Source organism: Thamnophis elegans, chromosome 2, assembly GCF_009769535.1.
Source record: "Thamnophis elegans isolate rThaEle1 chromosome 2, rThaEle1.pri, whole genome shotgun sequence".
In the NCBI taxonomy this organism is placed as follows: Eukaryota; Metazoa; Chordata; class Lepidosauria; order Squamata; family Colubridae; genus Thamnophis; species Thamnophis elegans.
The window spans coordinates 63,291,867-63,304,912 of record NC_045542.1 but is presented as its reverse complement, the minus strand read 5'-3'; positions in this window follow the sequence as shown (position 1 = coordinate 63,304,912).

Here is a 13,046-nt window from a genome sequence, read left to right as displayed (position 1 = left end):
ATATGCTTTAATAGCAGATGCTCCATACTTTTTGCTCTTTGAAATTCATGACATGGAAGAACTACAGTTTACGCTGTCTGGAGAGAAATCCAATGCCAGCCATCCCATAGCTACGTTAGGCCACGTTTATGTTTATTGATGATGTAATGGAGTAAATGGAGGCTAGCCCTTCAAAATCAGACCCATTTTGTAAATTGGATAAATCCACTTCTTTTCTCTCTTCCTCTTTGCAAGATAACATGAGTTATTTCTATTGTTGTTCCATACTCAGTTTATGACAAATAAGATTGTATCATTCATTTGGCCCCATCCAGCAAGTAAAGCTATGGTAAATATGCAAATATATTAAGCGTACACACACAGAGACATGCATAATTTGCAACACACAAACACAAACACACACACACACACAAACAGATTGTAGGAGAAATTGTACTGTGTCAAATTTATCCAGAATTACTAAAATGATCAAGCTTGGTTACTTTTATGTGTATCTATATACATAACCACACCCAAATAAGTACAAAAAATGAAGAATATACCAATCCAATTATTTAATCCATCAGCATCTGCTTTTCCAAACCCTTGTGACTCACCCCTTGGCAGCATGCTTGTTGGTGCATGTTAGCTGAACAAGGCGGGCAAGAATGTAGCATCTCCCTCCATTTTCTCACCTGCAGTACTTTTTCTGGTGGGTCTACAGCAAAAGTGGAGTTTCTGCTGCTGAAAAAATAAAAAAGTCAGTGAAATCTAATATGTGAACTAGCACACTAGAAGACAAAAATAAAAATTGTAATGATTTGGACCAGCGTGAAAAACGGACTGAAAATTAAAAATGAAATTCAATAGACACAAATGAAAAGCAGTGCATTTAGAAAACAGAACTTTAATGTACAGATATAGGATGAGGGATACCCGTCTTAATAAATATGTTTGTGGCAAGGATTTTGAAACAGTACTTTCTTACAAACTGAGTTCAGCATGATTGTGAACACATCTTCAATACTGTGGGGCAACAGGAAAATCATCAGATTGTTAGATTTGTTATGAAAATCTACATTCTTTCTATGAAGCAGGACATGTGGGTAATTAATTTGGTCCATAATCTATCCTAGAACTATGTGTCTGCTCTATAGGACATTCACAAAAATGTAGATTAGGGTTCTGGAAGAAGTGGCAACTTGATTCTCCTTCTTCCTTGTTTCCCACTGTACCTTTCTACATCTGTGTATTCATGTACCATTCTCTAACATGGTCAGTAAAATGTGTTTCTTTTCCCAAGGCTTAGATAGAATTATCCCTGATTATTTACCCAGAAAAAGATAACTCCAGTTAAATCAGCAACCAGCTGAACACAATTAGGATTCCCTCCAGAAACTCTAGTTCTTTTTGCAATGGAGCAAATAGGATTATTATTGGTAGCTGCGAAGGAGTTGATTGAACAAGGTTCACTCCATGTGTGGGCCCTCCCGAGGGGTGCTTCCCTCAGCATCAAATAAATAACCAACGTTGTACTAGCTAGTCACTTCATAGCACCCCAGCAGCATTTTTTAATACTTGAGGACAGATTATAATAATAGAAGACAGGCTTCAGGGAAGAGATACAGCTTCTTAGGATATTCATCCTGCTAATCCAGTGATCTGGAGAAATTGAGACCTATAATTGTTCTTCTTGGCACTGTTGCATCTTATGAAAGTTCATTTGCTTTCCAAACCTAAAAATAACTTCAGATAAATGTAATTGGCACTGCTTCTCTTCTCTTTTTTTCCCAAAGAATTCTGGGCTTTGTAATTTAATTAAGATGCTGTAAAGATTAAGCCTTTATCCTTATTATCCTTCCTCTGGAACGAACCACAGCAATCACATTAGTTTAGGGTAATTTTTAATAAACATATACTATCAATAATAATGGGTAAAGCTTATCCCATATACCTCTAATTTCCATTCATTTGAATCTTACACAGAGAACTTCAATATATGGAAGGAGAAAGGCCCACAGTCTTATTATCTGGGAGGAGTTCAATCTGGTTGCTCTTTAAAAAGTGGGAAGGGTGCTTGAACTGTGAGTTGGGCTACCTGTGTTCTGAATCCATGGTTCTCCTCACTGGTTAAGGTCTCCTAGAAGATGGCATGTAGTTGGGCCCAAAAGATGATTAATGCCTATTTGGCTGAGGAGATGGCACTTCCTGCCCTGTAGAAGGCAGTGTGCACCCACTTCCCAAGAGAACTCCCTTGGACCTCACAGAATTGGACAATTTTCATCCAGTATCCAATCTTCCTTTTTAGGGAAAGTTGTTGAGAGGTTGGCCTACAGCTACAAAGGAGCTTGAATGAATCAGATTATTTGGACCATGTTTAGTCCAGCCACAGGCAGAGCACTGATACAGCATTTGTTGGTGACCTCTGGGAAGCTTGGGATGAAAGTGGTGCAATTATTCTGGCCCTCCTGGACATTTCAGTGGTTCTCAATACCATTGACCAGCTGTTCTTCTGGAACAGCTTCAGAGGTTGGAAATGTGAGGCATAATGTTATGGTAGTTCTCCTCCTTCCTTCCATGGCTAGTCAGTGTTGGTAGGCAACACTGAGAGGTCAAGTCATAAACTCCTGTAATGCAGGGTGTCCCAGGGCCTGGGCCTTTTTCCATTCCTTCTTAACATCTACATCATGGCTGTCAAACCCACAGCCCGTGGGCTGGATGCGTCACTTGCTGGCCACACCCACACTTGGTTTAGCGAAGGGGGAAAAATTACCACACATGACAATGCCATGACGACGAGAGTTTGACACTCCTGATCTACATGAAACTTTTAGAAAAAAAACATTGGTCAGTATATGGTCTGGTATTGTCAGTATATTGATTATATATATCCACCCAAATCCCAACGAGTGATGCTGTGGCAGTGTTAACCAACTGTCTGGAGGCTGTAAGGGTCTGGCTTCGATTCAATCCTGGCAAGACAGAATGACTATGGGGTTTTTGCCCCTTAGGCCCAATGATATTTCATCTTTGATGCTGGAGAGGGTGGCATTTCCCTAGATGGAGCTGATGAGCAATTTGGGGATCCTCCTAGACTCACAATTCTTGTTGAGGAACAAATGGGTGGGTTGCTCCCAGTTCGGCCCAGATTGGGTGAACCAGTAGTTGCAGTGGCGGGAGGCTCTGCCCACCCACCTGGATGCTTCTGCGCATGCGCACGAGTGTGCATGAGCACAAGCGAACTGGTAGCACCAAGATTTGCAACTGACCTCTGGATGAGGTGACTGCATATTGGAAGCTTGACACAGCACCAGGCATTTGTTCATAATGTGTTTGTTTTTTTATAGCTCGAATGTGTGTTAATTTTTTTTTTCGTGGTGTAGATAGTTTTATTTTCCATTTTCATACAGTCACACATATACTGTACAGAACCGGGGCCATATAACATTAAACAATAAACAGAGCCATTCCTCTTGTCAATAATACCCCCCAAAATAGATACCCAATGTACCTCTTCGATCCTCCATACACCCTTTCTTTCGCTCCCCTCCAACTTTCCGTCTTCCATCATTCCCCTCTACCCTACTTCCCCTCCCCCTCTACCACACCTCTCTCCCAATACACTTCCTGCCTTCCTTCTCACCCTCCCTCCATTCCTCTCTCCCACCCTCTCTACCCCTCTTTCTTCTATCCCTCTACTCCTCCCGAATGTGTGTTAATTTTTGATTACGAGCTGTTTAGAGTTTATTGTAGCAGGGGTGGCTACATACATGTTTTAAATAAATAAAGTGTAGAAAGACAGCAGCAACACCTTTTAAAAATACAAAAAAATCCGCTATTTGGGCTACCTTTTAAAAACATCCTTCAGCAGAAGTACCAGGAATAATGTGCAAATTGCCAGAGAGGACTACTAGGGCTGCATTTCCACTATTTTAGTACAACCCAAACGAAATACTTCCATTTCTGCTCAGGAAGAACACAAGGACAGTTTTAATCTCTGCCTTTTGGGAATCAGTTGGGTCCTGTGTATAGATCTGAAGAGATGGATCCAAACAGATTGGAGACTTAATTGCTGCCCCCCACCCCACCCCCTTCATTGGTGCAAAGAGCGATTGCACTAGCTGTGCATTGCTTACAGAAATTGTTACCCAGCAACAGGGAGGCTCATCTCTCTGGCAAAATCCCACCATCATTCCTGTGAACTGATTTGCATGTGAAAAGTGAGCTTCCTTCCATGGCTAGAATATCAGTGGGTTTTGAATCCATTATGCAAGCTCTGAAATTTCCTTGCCTGGGAACTGGCATTCTGTTACTCTAAGTTGGCCTATACTGATTGGTCTTAGAAATAGGCTCTCGTGCCATATGGTGGCACAGGAACCCCACCAGAGGGTACAATTAATTGTTTGTAGGCTTTCCCTTTGTAGCAACACTTCAGAGAAGCACCCACTGACTTTTCTCTCAAGGCCACGTGCTTAGGCACCACATCCAACTGGCACAAAGCCAATGGTATTGAGAATTCTGCAGCTTTCCCCATCTTCACTAGAAACCAAAGAAAATAAAACAGCCTGTGAGAAGTTTTGGTAGAAGCAGTTTCCTGTAGGAAATTGAATCCTGTATCTAATCAGGAATGCCACTCCATACAGGCCTAATCTATTCGGTGAGATTTACTCTGCTGGGAATAAGAAAAAATTTAAATTTGCTTTTAATAATATATATATTACATTCCAGTTCAGGAACACAAGAATTAAACATAAATGCCTAATTCACAAGAAGTGGATATTTTAAACCGATTACTGTTTTTCTTTGTATGATACATGCAAGCTATAAGGGAAAAAGGAAATGGGAATTTATGCATGTTGCACATGCCATGATTACCATAAATTTTGCTTAATCAGCAACTTATTAAATATAGTAAACATTAATATGAAACAGCAATTTTGTTCAAATCACATTTCAGAAAGTTGCATAATTAATTTCCAAAGGCTTAAAAGAGATTTAAAAAAAATGACACCTAAATTATAACATATGAAAAATTATAAAATATTTGTGCTTTTGGAAGTTATAATGTTGAACTTCATAAAATAAGGTGCAAGATTAGGCTTCACATTTTAAACTTTTATTTGAAAATAAGCATTATGATCTGATATTTATATCAAATATATCTCACTCTGGCACAAAACCTTTTCATATAATAATCTCTTTATTAGGATTCTTATTTTATAGGCAAATTAATATTATGGCTTACTACTAACTAGGAGTGAGTCTAGAATGAATATGAAAGTTCATGAAAATGCACTGGAAGAATTGAAGAGTTAAATAACTAATACTTCTACTGCAAAAGCAAAACTCTTCTGAAACTGGAAAACGATTGATATTAATATTCCTGTGAATTTTGATGTGGAAGTTTTGGAATAAATCCACTTTGTGGTTCTTTCTCAATGGAAACTTGGTCTGATTTGTTTGTTTTTTGTAGGTTAACTAACACAAGCAGTCCAGCCATCATATAAGTATCTTCAGATCTTATAAAAATAATAAATATATAATGACAGTACCTTTTATTGAGCTACTTCAAGTGCAGAAAATGGAACCAGGAAACTTTGGCAGGAGGAGCTGTGACCACTTGCTCTAGCTTCCCAAATCTTTTAGAATACTAGATCAATAACCCACTATCAAAACTGGCCATGACATGAGATAACATTTCAAAACAAGCACTTTCTGCTCCTTTTGGCTCCTGTACAAGAATGAGGGGTTGGGCAGCAGAATGGCTCTCCTTTGCTCTGAAACAAAATGTTTGGGATTAGCTACATTACAAGAAACAGCACAGTAGTGCAGATCTCTATTAGATGCATCACTGGAAGACCTGAACGGCTAAATTGGGAACAGCTCCTTTGTGATTACTAAGAGTCAATTCTGATTTGAAGACACCTGATCAATCAATCACTGATCTCTATGTCTTTTATATCTTGGAGACCCTATGGAAGCGTTCCTAATATTGGTGCTGCATTCCTAGTTGTTTTCACAGATGAAATTTATGTACCACTGTTCAAAATAATATCTTATAATACAAACATAATATTGTTCTTAGCACTTCTGACAATTCAAGAAAAAGCAAATACAATGCAAATAATAGCAGAGAGGCAAATGTATACATAACTTCCAAGAATGTTGCTGGCTTATCTAAACAATGAAAAGTTTTCCACATGCTAACTTCAAAGTAGATAGATAATTATCTGCAAACTAAGAGTCATTTTTTGTAGTTACAAATAGGCACACTGTTGCTATTTTGCAGCATCCCAGTCTCAAGATGCTCACATATTTAAATTCCGGTTTGCAGTTAATAAAGTTGCAAGCCAAAAATAAAGTTGTAAAATTGATGCTAAGTAAAAGCATCAAGCGTTTCCTCAAAAGTACAACATCTGTAAAGCATCAGTGAAAGTGCCAGCAGGCTCTGAAGGCATCATTTCCCACCGGGCTCAGTTCTTCATGTAGACATCCATGAGAATGAAACAGAGGGGGGAGAAAAGCTTTGTGAGACTCCTGACCCCAAATTTCATGAGACACTCCTTCATTTCTGCTCTCAGGCCACTCTGCATTCCTATTCACCCCACCCCATGAGACTGATCTCACTTCAATACACCCCATTATGTCTCTTTTCTTTGGACTCCTTTTCAGTGACTGACTTGGCTCTGCCTGGGAAGAACAGCCTCACCGTGGCTCCAAGGGAGCACTGGCTGCCTTGTGCAGGAAACAATTAATGCTAAGTGACTGTGCCTTTGTAAGCCCAAGGACTCAAAACCTGTTGAGAAGGCATGGGAACAACCGCAGATTGCAACAGGGGCAAGCAAAAGAAAAATAGAAACCTTTCAAAACAAACATCGATTTTAAATCAGTGTTAACCAGACAGGCAGCCTCTATAAAGCCAGTCTGGAAAGAGAGGCCCTAACACTGTCTCTTTGTTAACACTATGAAAGCCCTGTCAGTATTGGACAAAGACAGATTTGCAAGGGATGTTGCCATGTGTCAGGTGCAATAGCTAAGTAGGGGAATGCAGGGGAAAGAAAGTGAACATAACCCCAGAGGAAAGGGATGCGTTACATCAGCCCTGCCTTTCCTTAGCCATAGCTCACTTTACAGTACAGCTGGGCACAGGGCACAACTGCATTCACACCATTTCCGATCTGGCAGGGAGAACTATCAAGCCCAGGAACGTAGTAAAAAGAAGGCAGGGATGTTCTTACAAACCTTAGAAACAATGTAAACAATTAATTGCCATTAATTAGGCTGGAGCTTTTCAGATGCTTGGAATTAATTAAGCTTAGATTACTGATCAGCAAGGAGATCACTGAGAAGGCATCCTACAGCAGCAAGGTTGTTAGAAAGTTGCACAAAGCCTGAAGCCAGTTGCTTCCATTAGCTCTCAGGCTCCATTGCAGCGGGTATTGATTCCCAGGTAATCCTTGACTTACAACAGTTCATTTAGTGACCAAAGTTACGACGACACTGAAAAAATGACTTAGGACCATTTTTAGGACACTTAAGACAATTGCAGCATCCCTCTGATCACGTGAATTATATTGTGGATGCTTGACAACTAGTTCATATTTATGACGGTTGCAATGTCCTGGGGTCATGTGATCATCTTTTGTGAGCCACTTAACGACCGTGTTACTAATTTAACAACTGCAGTGATTCACTTAACAAATGTGGAAAGAAAAGTCATAAAATCGGGCAAAACCCACTTCATAAATTCCACACTTAGCAACATAAATTCTGAGCTCGATTGTGCTCGTCAGTCAAGGACTACCTGTACTGCTTTTATTCTACTTGGAATGCAACACCTTATCCTTTTATCTTAATTAATGATAGCTGTTCATAGAAAAAAGTAGGATCAGGAGCTCCTCTGGGCAGGCAGTGTCTAGCTTGCAACTTCTTATCAGCCTTCAACTGCTGACAAACCAGCCTTTGAGCAGGGTTTGGATTACAAGGGTTCTGTGTAATTGACCTGCTGATCTTGACTTTGACCTAGGCCAGACCTGCACAATTCGTAGAAGAATTTGCCACATGACAATTAATTGTGGGCCACAAAGAAATAGCTGGTGTGATAATCACCTGTTCAGCAACCAGCAGAGTGGTGGCAATGATAGAGCTGGTATATAGGCAAAGCCTGGAATAATGGCAGTTTGTGCTTTGGGGCAGGGCCTCAAATACTTCCTGGTGGTGTGATGTAAATTCATTTAAAAAAGAAAAACACTGGTGGGCCACACAGAAGTGCTTGATGGGCTTCCTACCATCATTATGTTGTATAGGCCTCATCTAGTCAGTGGGCTTTTTTATGTATTCCCGCCACAGAATAATGACTGAGGCGCTCAATTAACTCAACTGTCTTTAATGACTACAACCAGAGAGTTGTAGCTGTCAAAATGGCAACCAAGCAGGATTCACTCTTCTTCCCGCCTGAATGCCTGCATGCCGTAGCCAATGGGAAGAAACCCCGGTTCTGATTGACACCTCACGGTCGTAATTGTGAGGACATAACAGGCTAGATAAAAATTCCAACTGGCTAAGCAGACAACCAGGATAAACCTCAAGACTTTATATCAGCTATGATCCTCTAGGGCAGTAGTTCTCAACCTTCCCAATGCCGTAACCCTTTAATACAGTTTCTCATGTTGTGGGGACCCCCAACCATAAAATTGGTGTCTCAGTTCCTAAGACCATCAAAAATATGTGTTTTCCGATGGTCTTAGGCAACCCCTGTGAAAGGGTCGTTCGACCCCCAAAAGGGTCCCGACCCACAGGTTGACAACCACTGCTCTAGGGGTCTCCCCCACTTGGGCACTTCAGATTTGCCAGTTCAATCTGAACTGGGAGCTCTTCGTGGCCAGGCAAATGGGCAAATATTAAAATCTCGGTTATAGCTGCATAAATTGAAACAGCTGCCCTGCCTGAAATGGAAACTCCGCATGGAGACTTATGTGAGTATGCAAGAAACTCTGGATTTGTTTATGACAAGACTGGTTTGGTAAGGAAATATACAGCAAAACAAAACCCAGTAGCAATTTCCCTTCATGCGCCTTAACCTCATAACAAGGCTTCTGTAATTAACAGATTTACAGAGTTGGAAGGGACCACGTTGCATTACTTGTAGGTCATCTAGTCCAGTGTTTTTCAACCTTTTTTGTGCAAAGGCACACTTTTTTCATGAAAAAAATCACAAGGCACACCACCATTAGAAAATGTTAAAAAATTTTAACTCTGTGCCTATATTGACTATATATAAAGTGTTTTTCCCACGGCACACCTTACACTATGTCACGGCACACTAGTGTGCCGCGGCACAGTGGTTGAAAAACACTGATCTAGTCCAACCCCCACTCCTAAGCAGGAGACTTTACATCATTTCTGACAGATGACAGTCCAGTCTCTTCTTGAAAGCTTCCAGTGATGAAGCTCCCACAACTTCTGAAGGCAAACTTGTTCCACTGATTGATTGCTCTCACTGTCAGAAAGTTTCTCCTTATTTCCAGGTTGAACCTCTCCTTGTTCAGTTTCCATCCATTATTCCTTGTTTGGCTTTCAGGTGCTTTGGAAAATAGTTTGACCCCTTCCTCTCTGTGGCAGCCCCTCAAATATTGGAACACTGCTAGCATGTCTCTCCTGGTTCTTCTCTTCACTAGACTAGCCATGCCAAATACTTGCAACTGTTCATCATATGTTTTAACTACAACTCTTACATTGGAGCAAATGCTCCCCTTCTCAGTGTTCTCACTCAGTGCTAAATACTGAACTCAAGCTGACCAGGTTTGTCTTGGAAAAAAGAAATGTATATTGATTCTGAAAGCTGTATATCCACAGAAAATATTTCAGATGATTATGGCAGCAAGCCATAATCGCCCCGTCCTTCCGCACCATGCTTGCCCCGCCTGCCGCTCACTAATTGGCTGGATCACCAATCACCCCACCCACCTCTAAGAGTCCTATCTAAACCTTAAAGTCTTAAAGCTGTCGAGTTTGAACATCCCTGGGGTTTTTTTTCTAAAAGGTTAGGGGTGCAAGGGTCTTGTAACTTGACAGCTTTAAGACTTGCGTGCTTCAAATGCCAGTGTTTCTGAGGCAACATTTTGGTTGCTAAGCAAGAGCATTGTTAAGTGAGCTTCACCACATTTTACAAGTTGGCTATGCCCACCCAGTCCCATGGCTGGCAAGCCACTCCCACTCGGTCACATGGCCGGCAAGCCACTCCCACAAAGCAGACCACATCTACAGAAGTAGTTCTAAAAAATTTTGAAACCCACCACTGCTTTGGGGCCACCAGCCTTATCCAAAAAACAGGTTCAGGAGAACAACTGTAGTTGTTTGCTTGATGATAGACAATGCTGTGTAGGAGGAAGAAGATAAACAGGGATTCTGCCAATTACTGTCCCACATTGCATTACAGTACATTGTATTCAGACAGTAATGCTGAGTGGCCACATTGCCAGAGTGAGGTAAAGACAGATTGTAGAGACAATACTTTACATACCAACATACTTTTCTTTTGATTCAGAATGGAAAGAAAACACATTATGCCATATAAGGTCTGAATATAACAAATTAAATGGAGGTCTGTATGAATGGAATTTATGCAAAACATGTGTAAAGATGTAAAGAGAACATGAATCGGTTATCTGTTTGTATGATAGATCAGAATGGAATATGTAATTATGGGAAAACAAAGTGTACACTATGGAGCTTATGGCTGAAAGAAAATGTGTTTATGAGAAAGCCGAGAGAACATGCCGTATATGCTACCTGTGAGTGGGGGGAAGTATTCTGCAGTGCAATGTCTTCGATGGCATGCAGCCTCCAGAGATGTTTCCTCAAAAGAATTCTCATATTTACTCAATTTACTGTGTTGCATGAGAATTCTGGACATTTTTAAGGCATGAAGCAATGGTGATTTTTGAAAAAAAAAAAAAAACTACAAGTAATTCTCAACTTACAACAACAATTGAGCCCAAAATTCTGTTGCTAAGTGAGACATTAAGTGAATTTTGCCCCATTTTATGATCTTTCTTGTCACAATTAAGTGAATCACTGTAGTTGTTAAGTTAATAACCGGTTGTTAAGTCTGGCTTCAGAAGGGTCCATGACCCCAGGAAACTGCAACTCATAAATATGTCATAAATATGAGTCATTGCCAAGCATCTGAATATTTATCACATGATCTTGGGGATGCTGCAATGATCATGTGAAAAATGGTCAAAAGTCACTTTTTTCTGTTTTGTTGTACCTCAAATAGTCACTAAATGAACTATTGTAAGTCGAGGACTACCTGTACAAAACTGGGGAATCTCTCTGCAATTAAGCAGAGATTCTGCCCATCTATTCTGGAAATCTTCATTCTGTGGCAGTCTTTGAACATCTGCATTAAAGTACAGTGAAAAGGATTAGAGTACAGAGTAGGATTATAGTATGTGCCAATAAAGAAAGGCCAAAGAGAAAAATGTTGCAATTGTCAAAGAGGAACCACATTTGTGCAATAAAATCAATAAATCAAATAAAACTATGGATCCAACAATGTTAGGAACAATGATAATGGAATAAAAGGTAGTAGTTCTCGCATTCAAAAGAATCCTCAATTCTCCCCAAATTCAGCCAATTTATCAGACTTTTGTTAAGTTACCTGCTCATCCCAGATAACTGAACATCCATCAAATCCTTGGGGGAAAATCTCAGGTCTCTTTGGAAACCCATTGGGTCCATTGATCAGTTCTGGTGGACTGATCTTATTCTGGTAAAATGACAAAAAAAAACCAATACCACCCATAAAGAACTGAATTAGCGTACGTCCCCAAATCCAGTTTGTCAGTCATTGTATTTCAACAACACTTTTGCATAAATCTCTTTTAATTTTGATATGCATAGCATATCATATTATCTCAGTCAGTAACAGTTTGCTGCATTCAAGAACTCTGGAACACTTACAAAATACTTCTTAGCCTGTTTCCTGTACTCCTTCCGGTCTTCACTTCCTGTGAACAAATCAGATCTCCCACACAGATAAGCTTGATCTGCCTCCTTTTTTGCTCTCTCTTACTCTTATTCACTGCTCTCCACAGATGATGCGACTCCTTTCACTTTGGAAAGAATTCTCAGACCTACATGGGAAAGCATTGACTTCCAGCCCATATAGTCAATTCAGAATAATGTGACACTTTAAGGGATCACTGCTCTTTTGAAAAGTCAGAGACGAGTCTTATAGCTATGCATGCTTGGCCCAGTGTTATTTAATACACAAGACAAAGCACCAAGTATTCATTGCAAGACATCTTCAAATATAAATGTTGTTATACGCATCTGAAAAACAACCAATGGCTAGGTTTTAAGAGTTTAAAAAAATATCTAGATGCCATCTCTAAGAATCTGATACAACTACATGTAGTCCTCAACTTATGACCAGATTGAGCCCAATTTTTTTAAATCCTGTGAGAAATTTCTTAAGTGAATTTGTTCCATTTTAGCACTTTTCTTGCCACATTTGCTAAGTGAACCACTGCAGTTAAGTTAATAGCAAGGTTGTTGAGTGAACCTGGTTTCCCCATTGACTTTGCTTGTCAGGAGGTTGTAAAAGCGGAGTCCGTTGTTAAGCATTCAAATATAGATCATATAATTATGGGGATGCTGCAACCAACCATCATAAATGTGTGAAAAATAGTCATGTCACTTTTTCACTGCCATTGTAGCTTCAGATGGTCACTAAATGAACTGTTCTAAGTCGAGAACTATCTGTAATCTAAATTTACAATCATCCATTTAGCAACCATTCGAAGCACTGAAACAGCACTGAAAAACGTGACTTATGACCAATCCTCATACTTAAAGTCACTGGAGGAAACACCAAGTCTGATTTTCTTTACAAACTTATCACCAGACTCAAGGTTGACTCAGCCTTCCATCCTTCCGAGGTCGGTAAAATGAGGATCCAGATTTGTTGGTGGCAATATGCTGACTCTGTAAACCGCTTAGAGAGGGCTGTAAAGCAGTATATAAGTCTAAGTGCTATTGCTAAACTAACAGGTTCATTG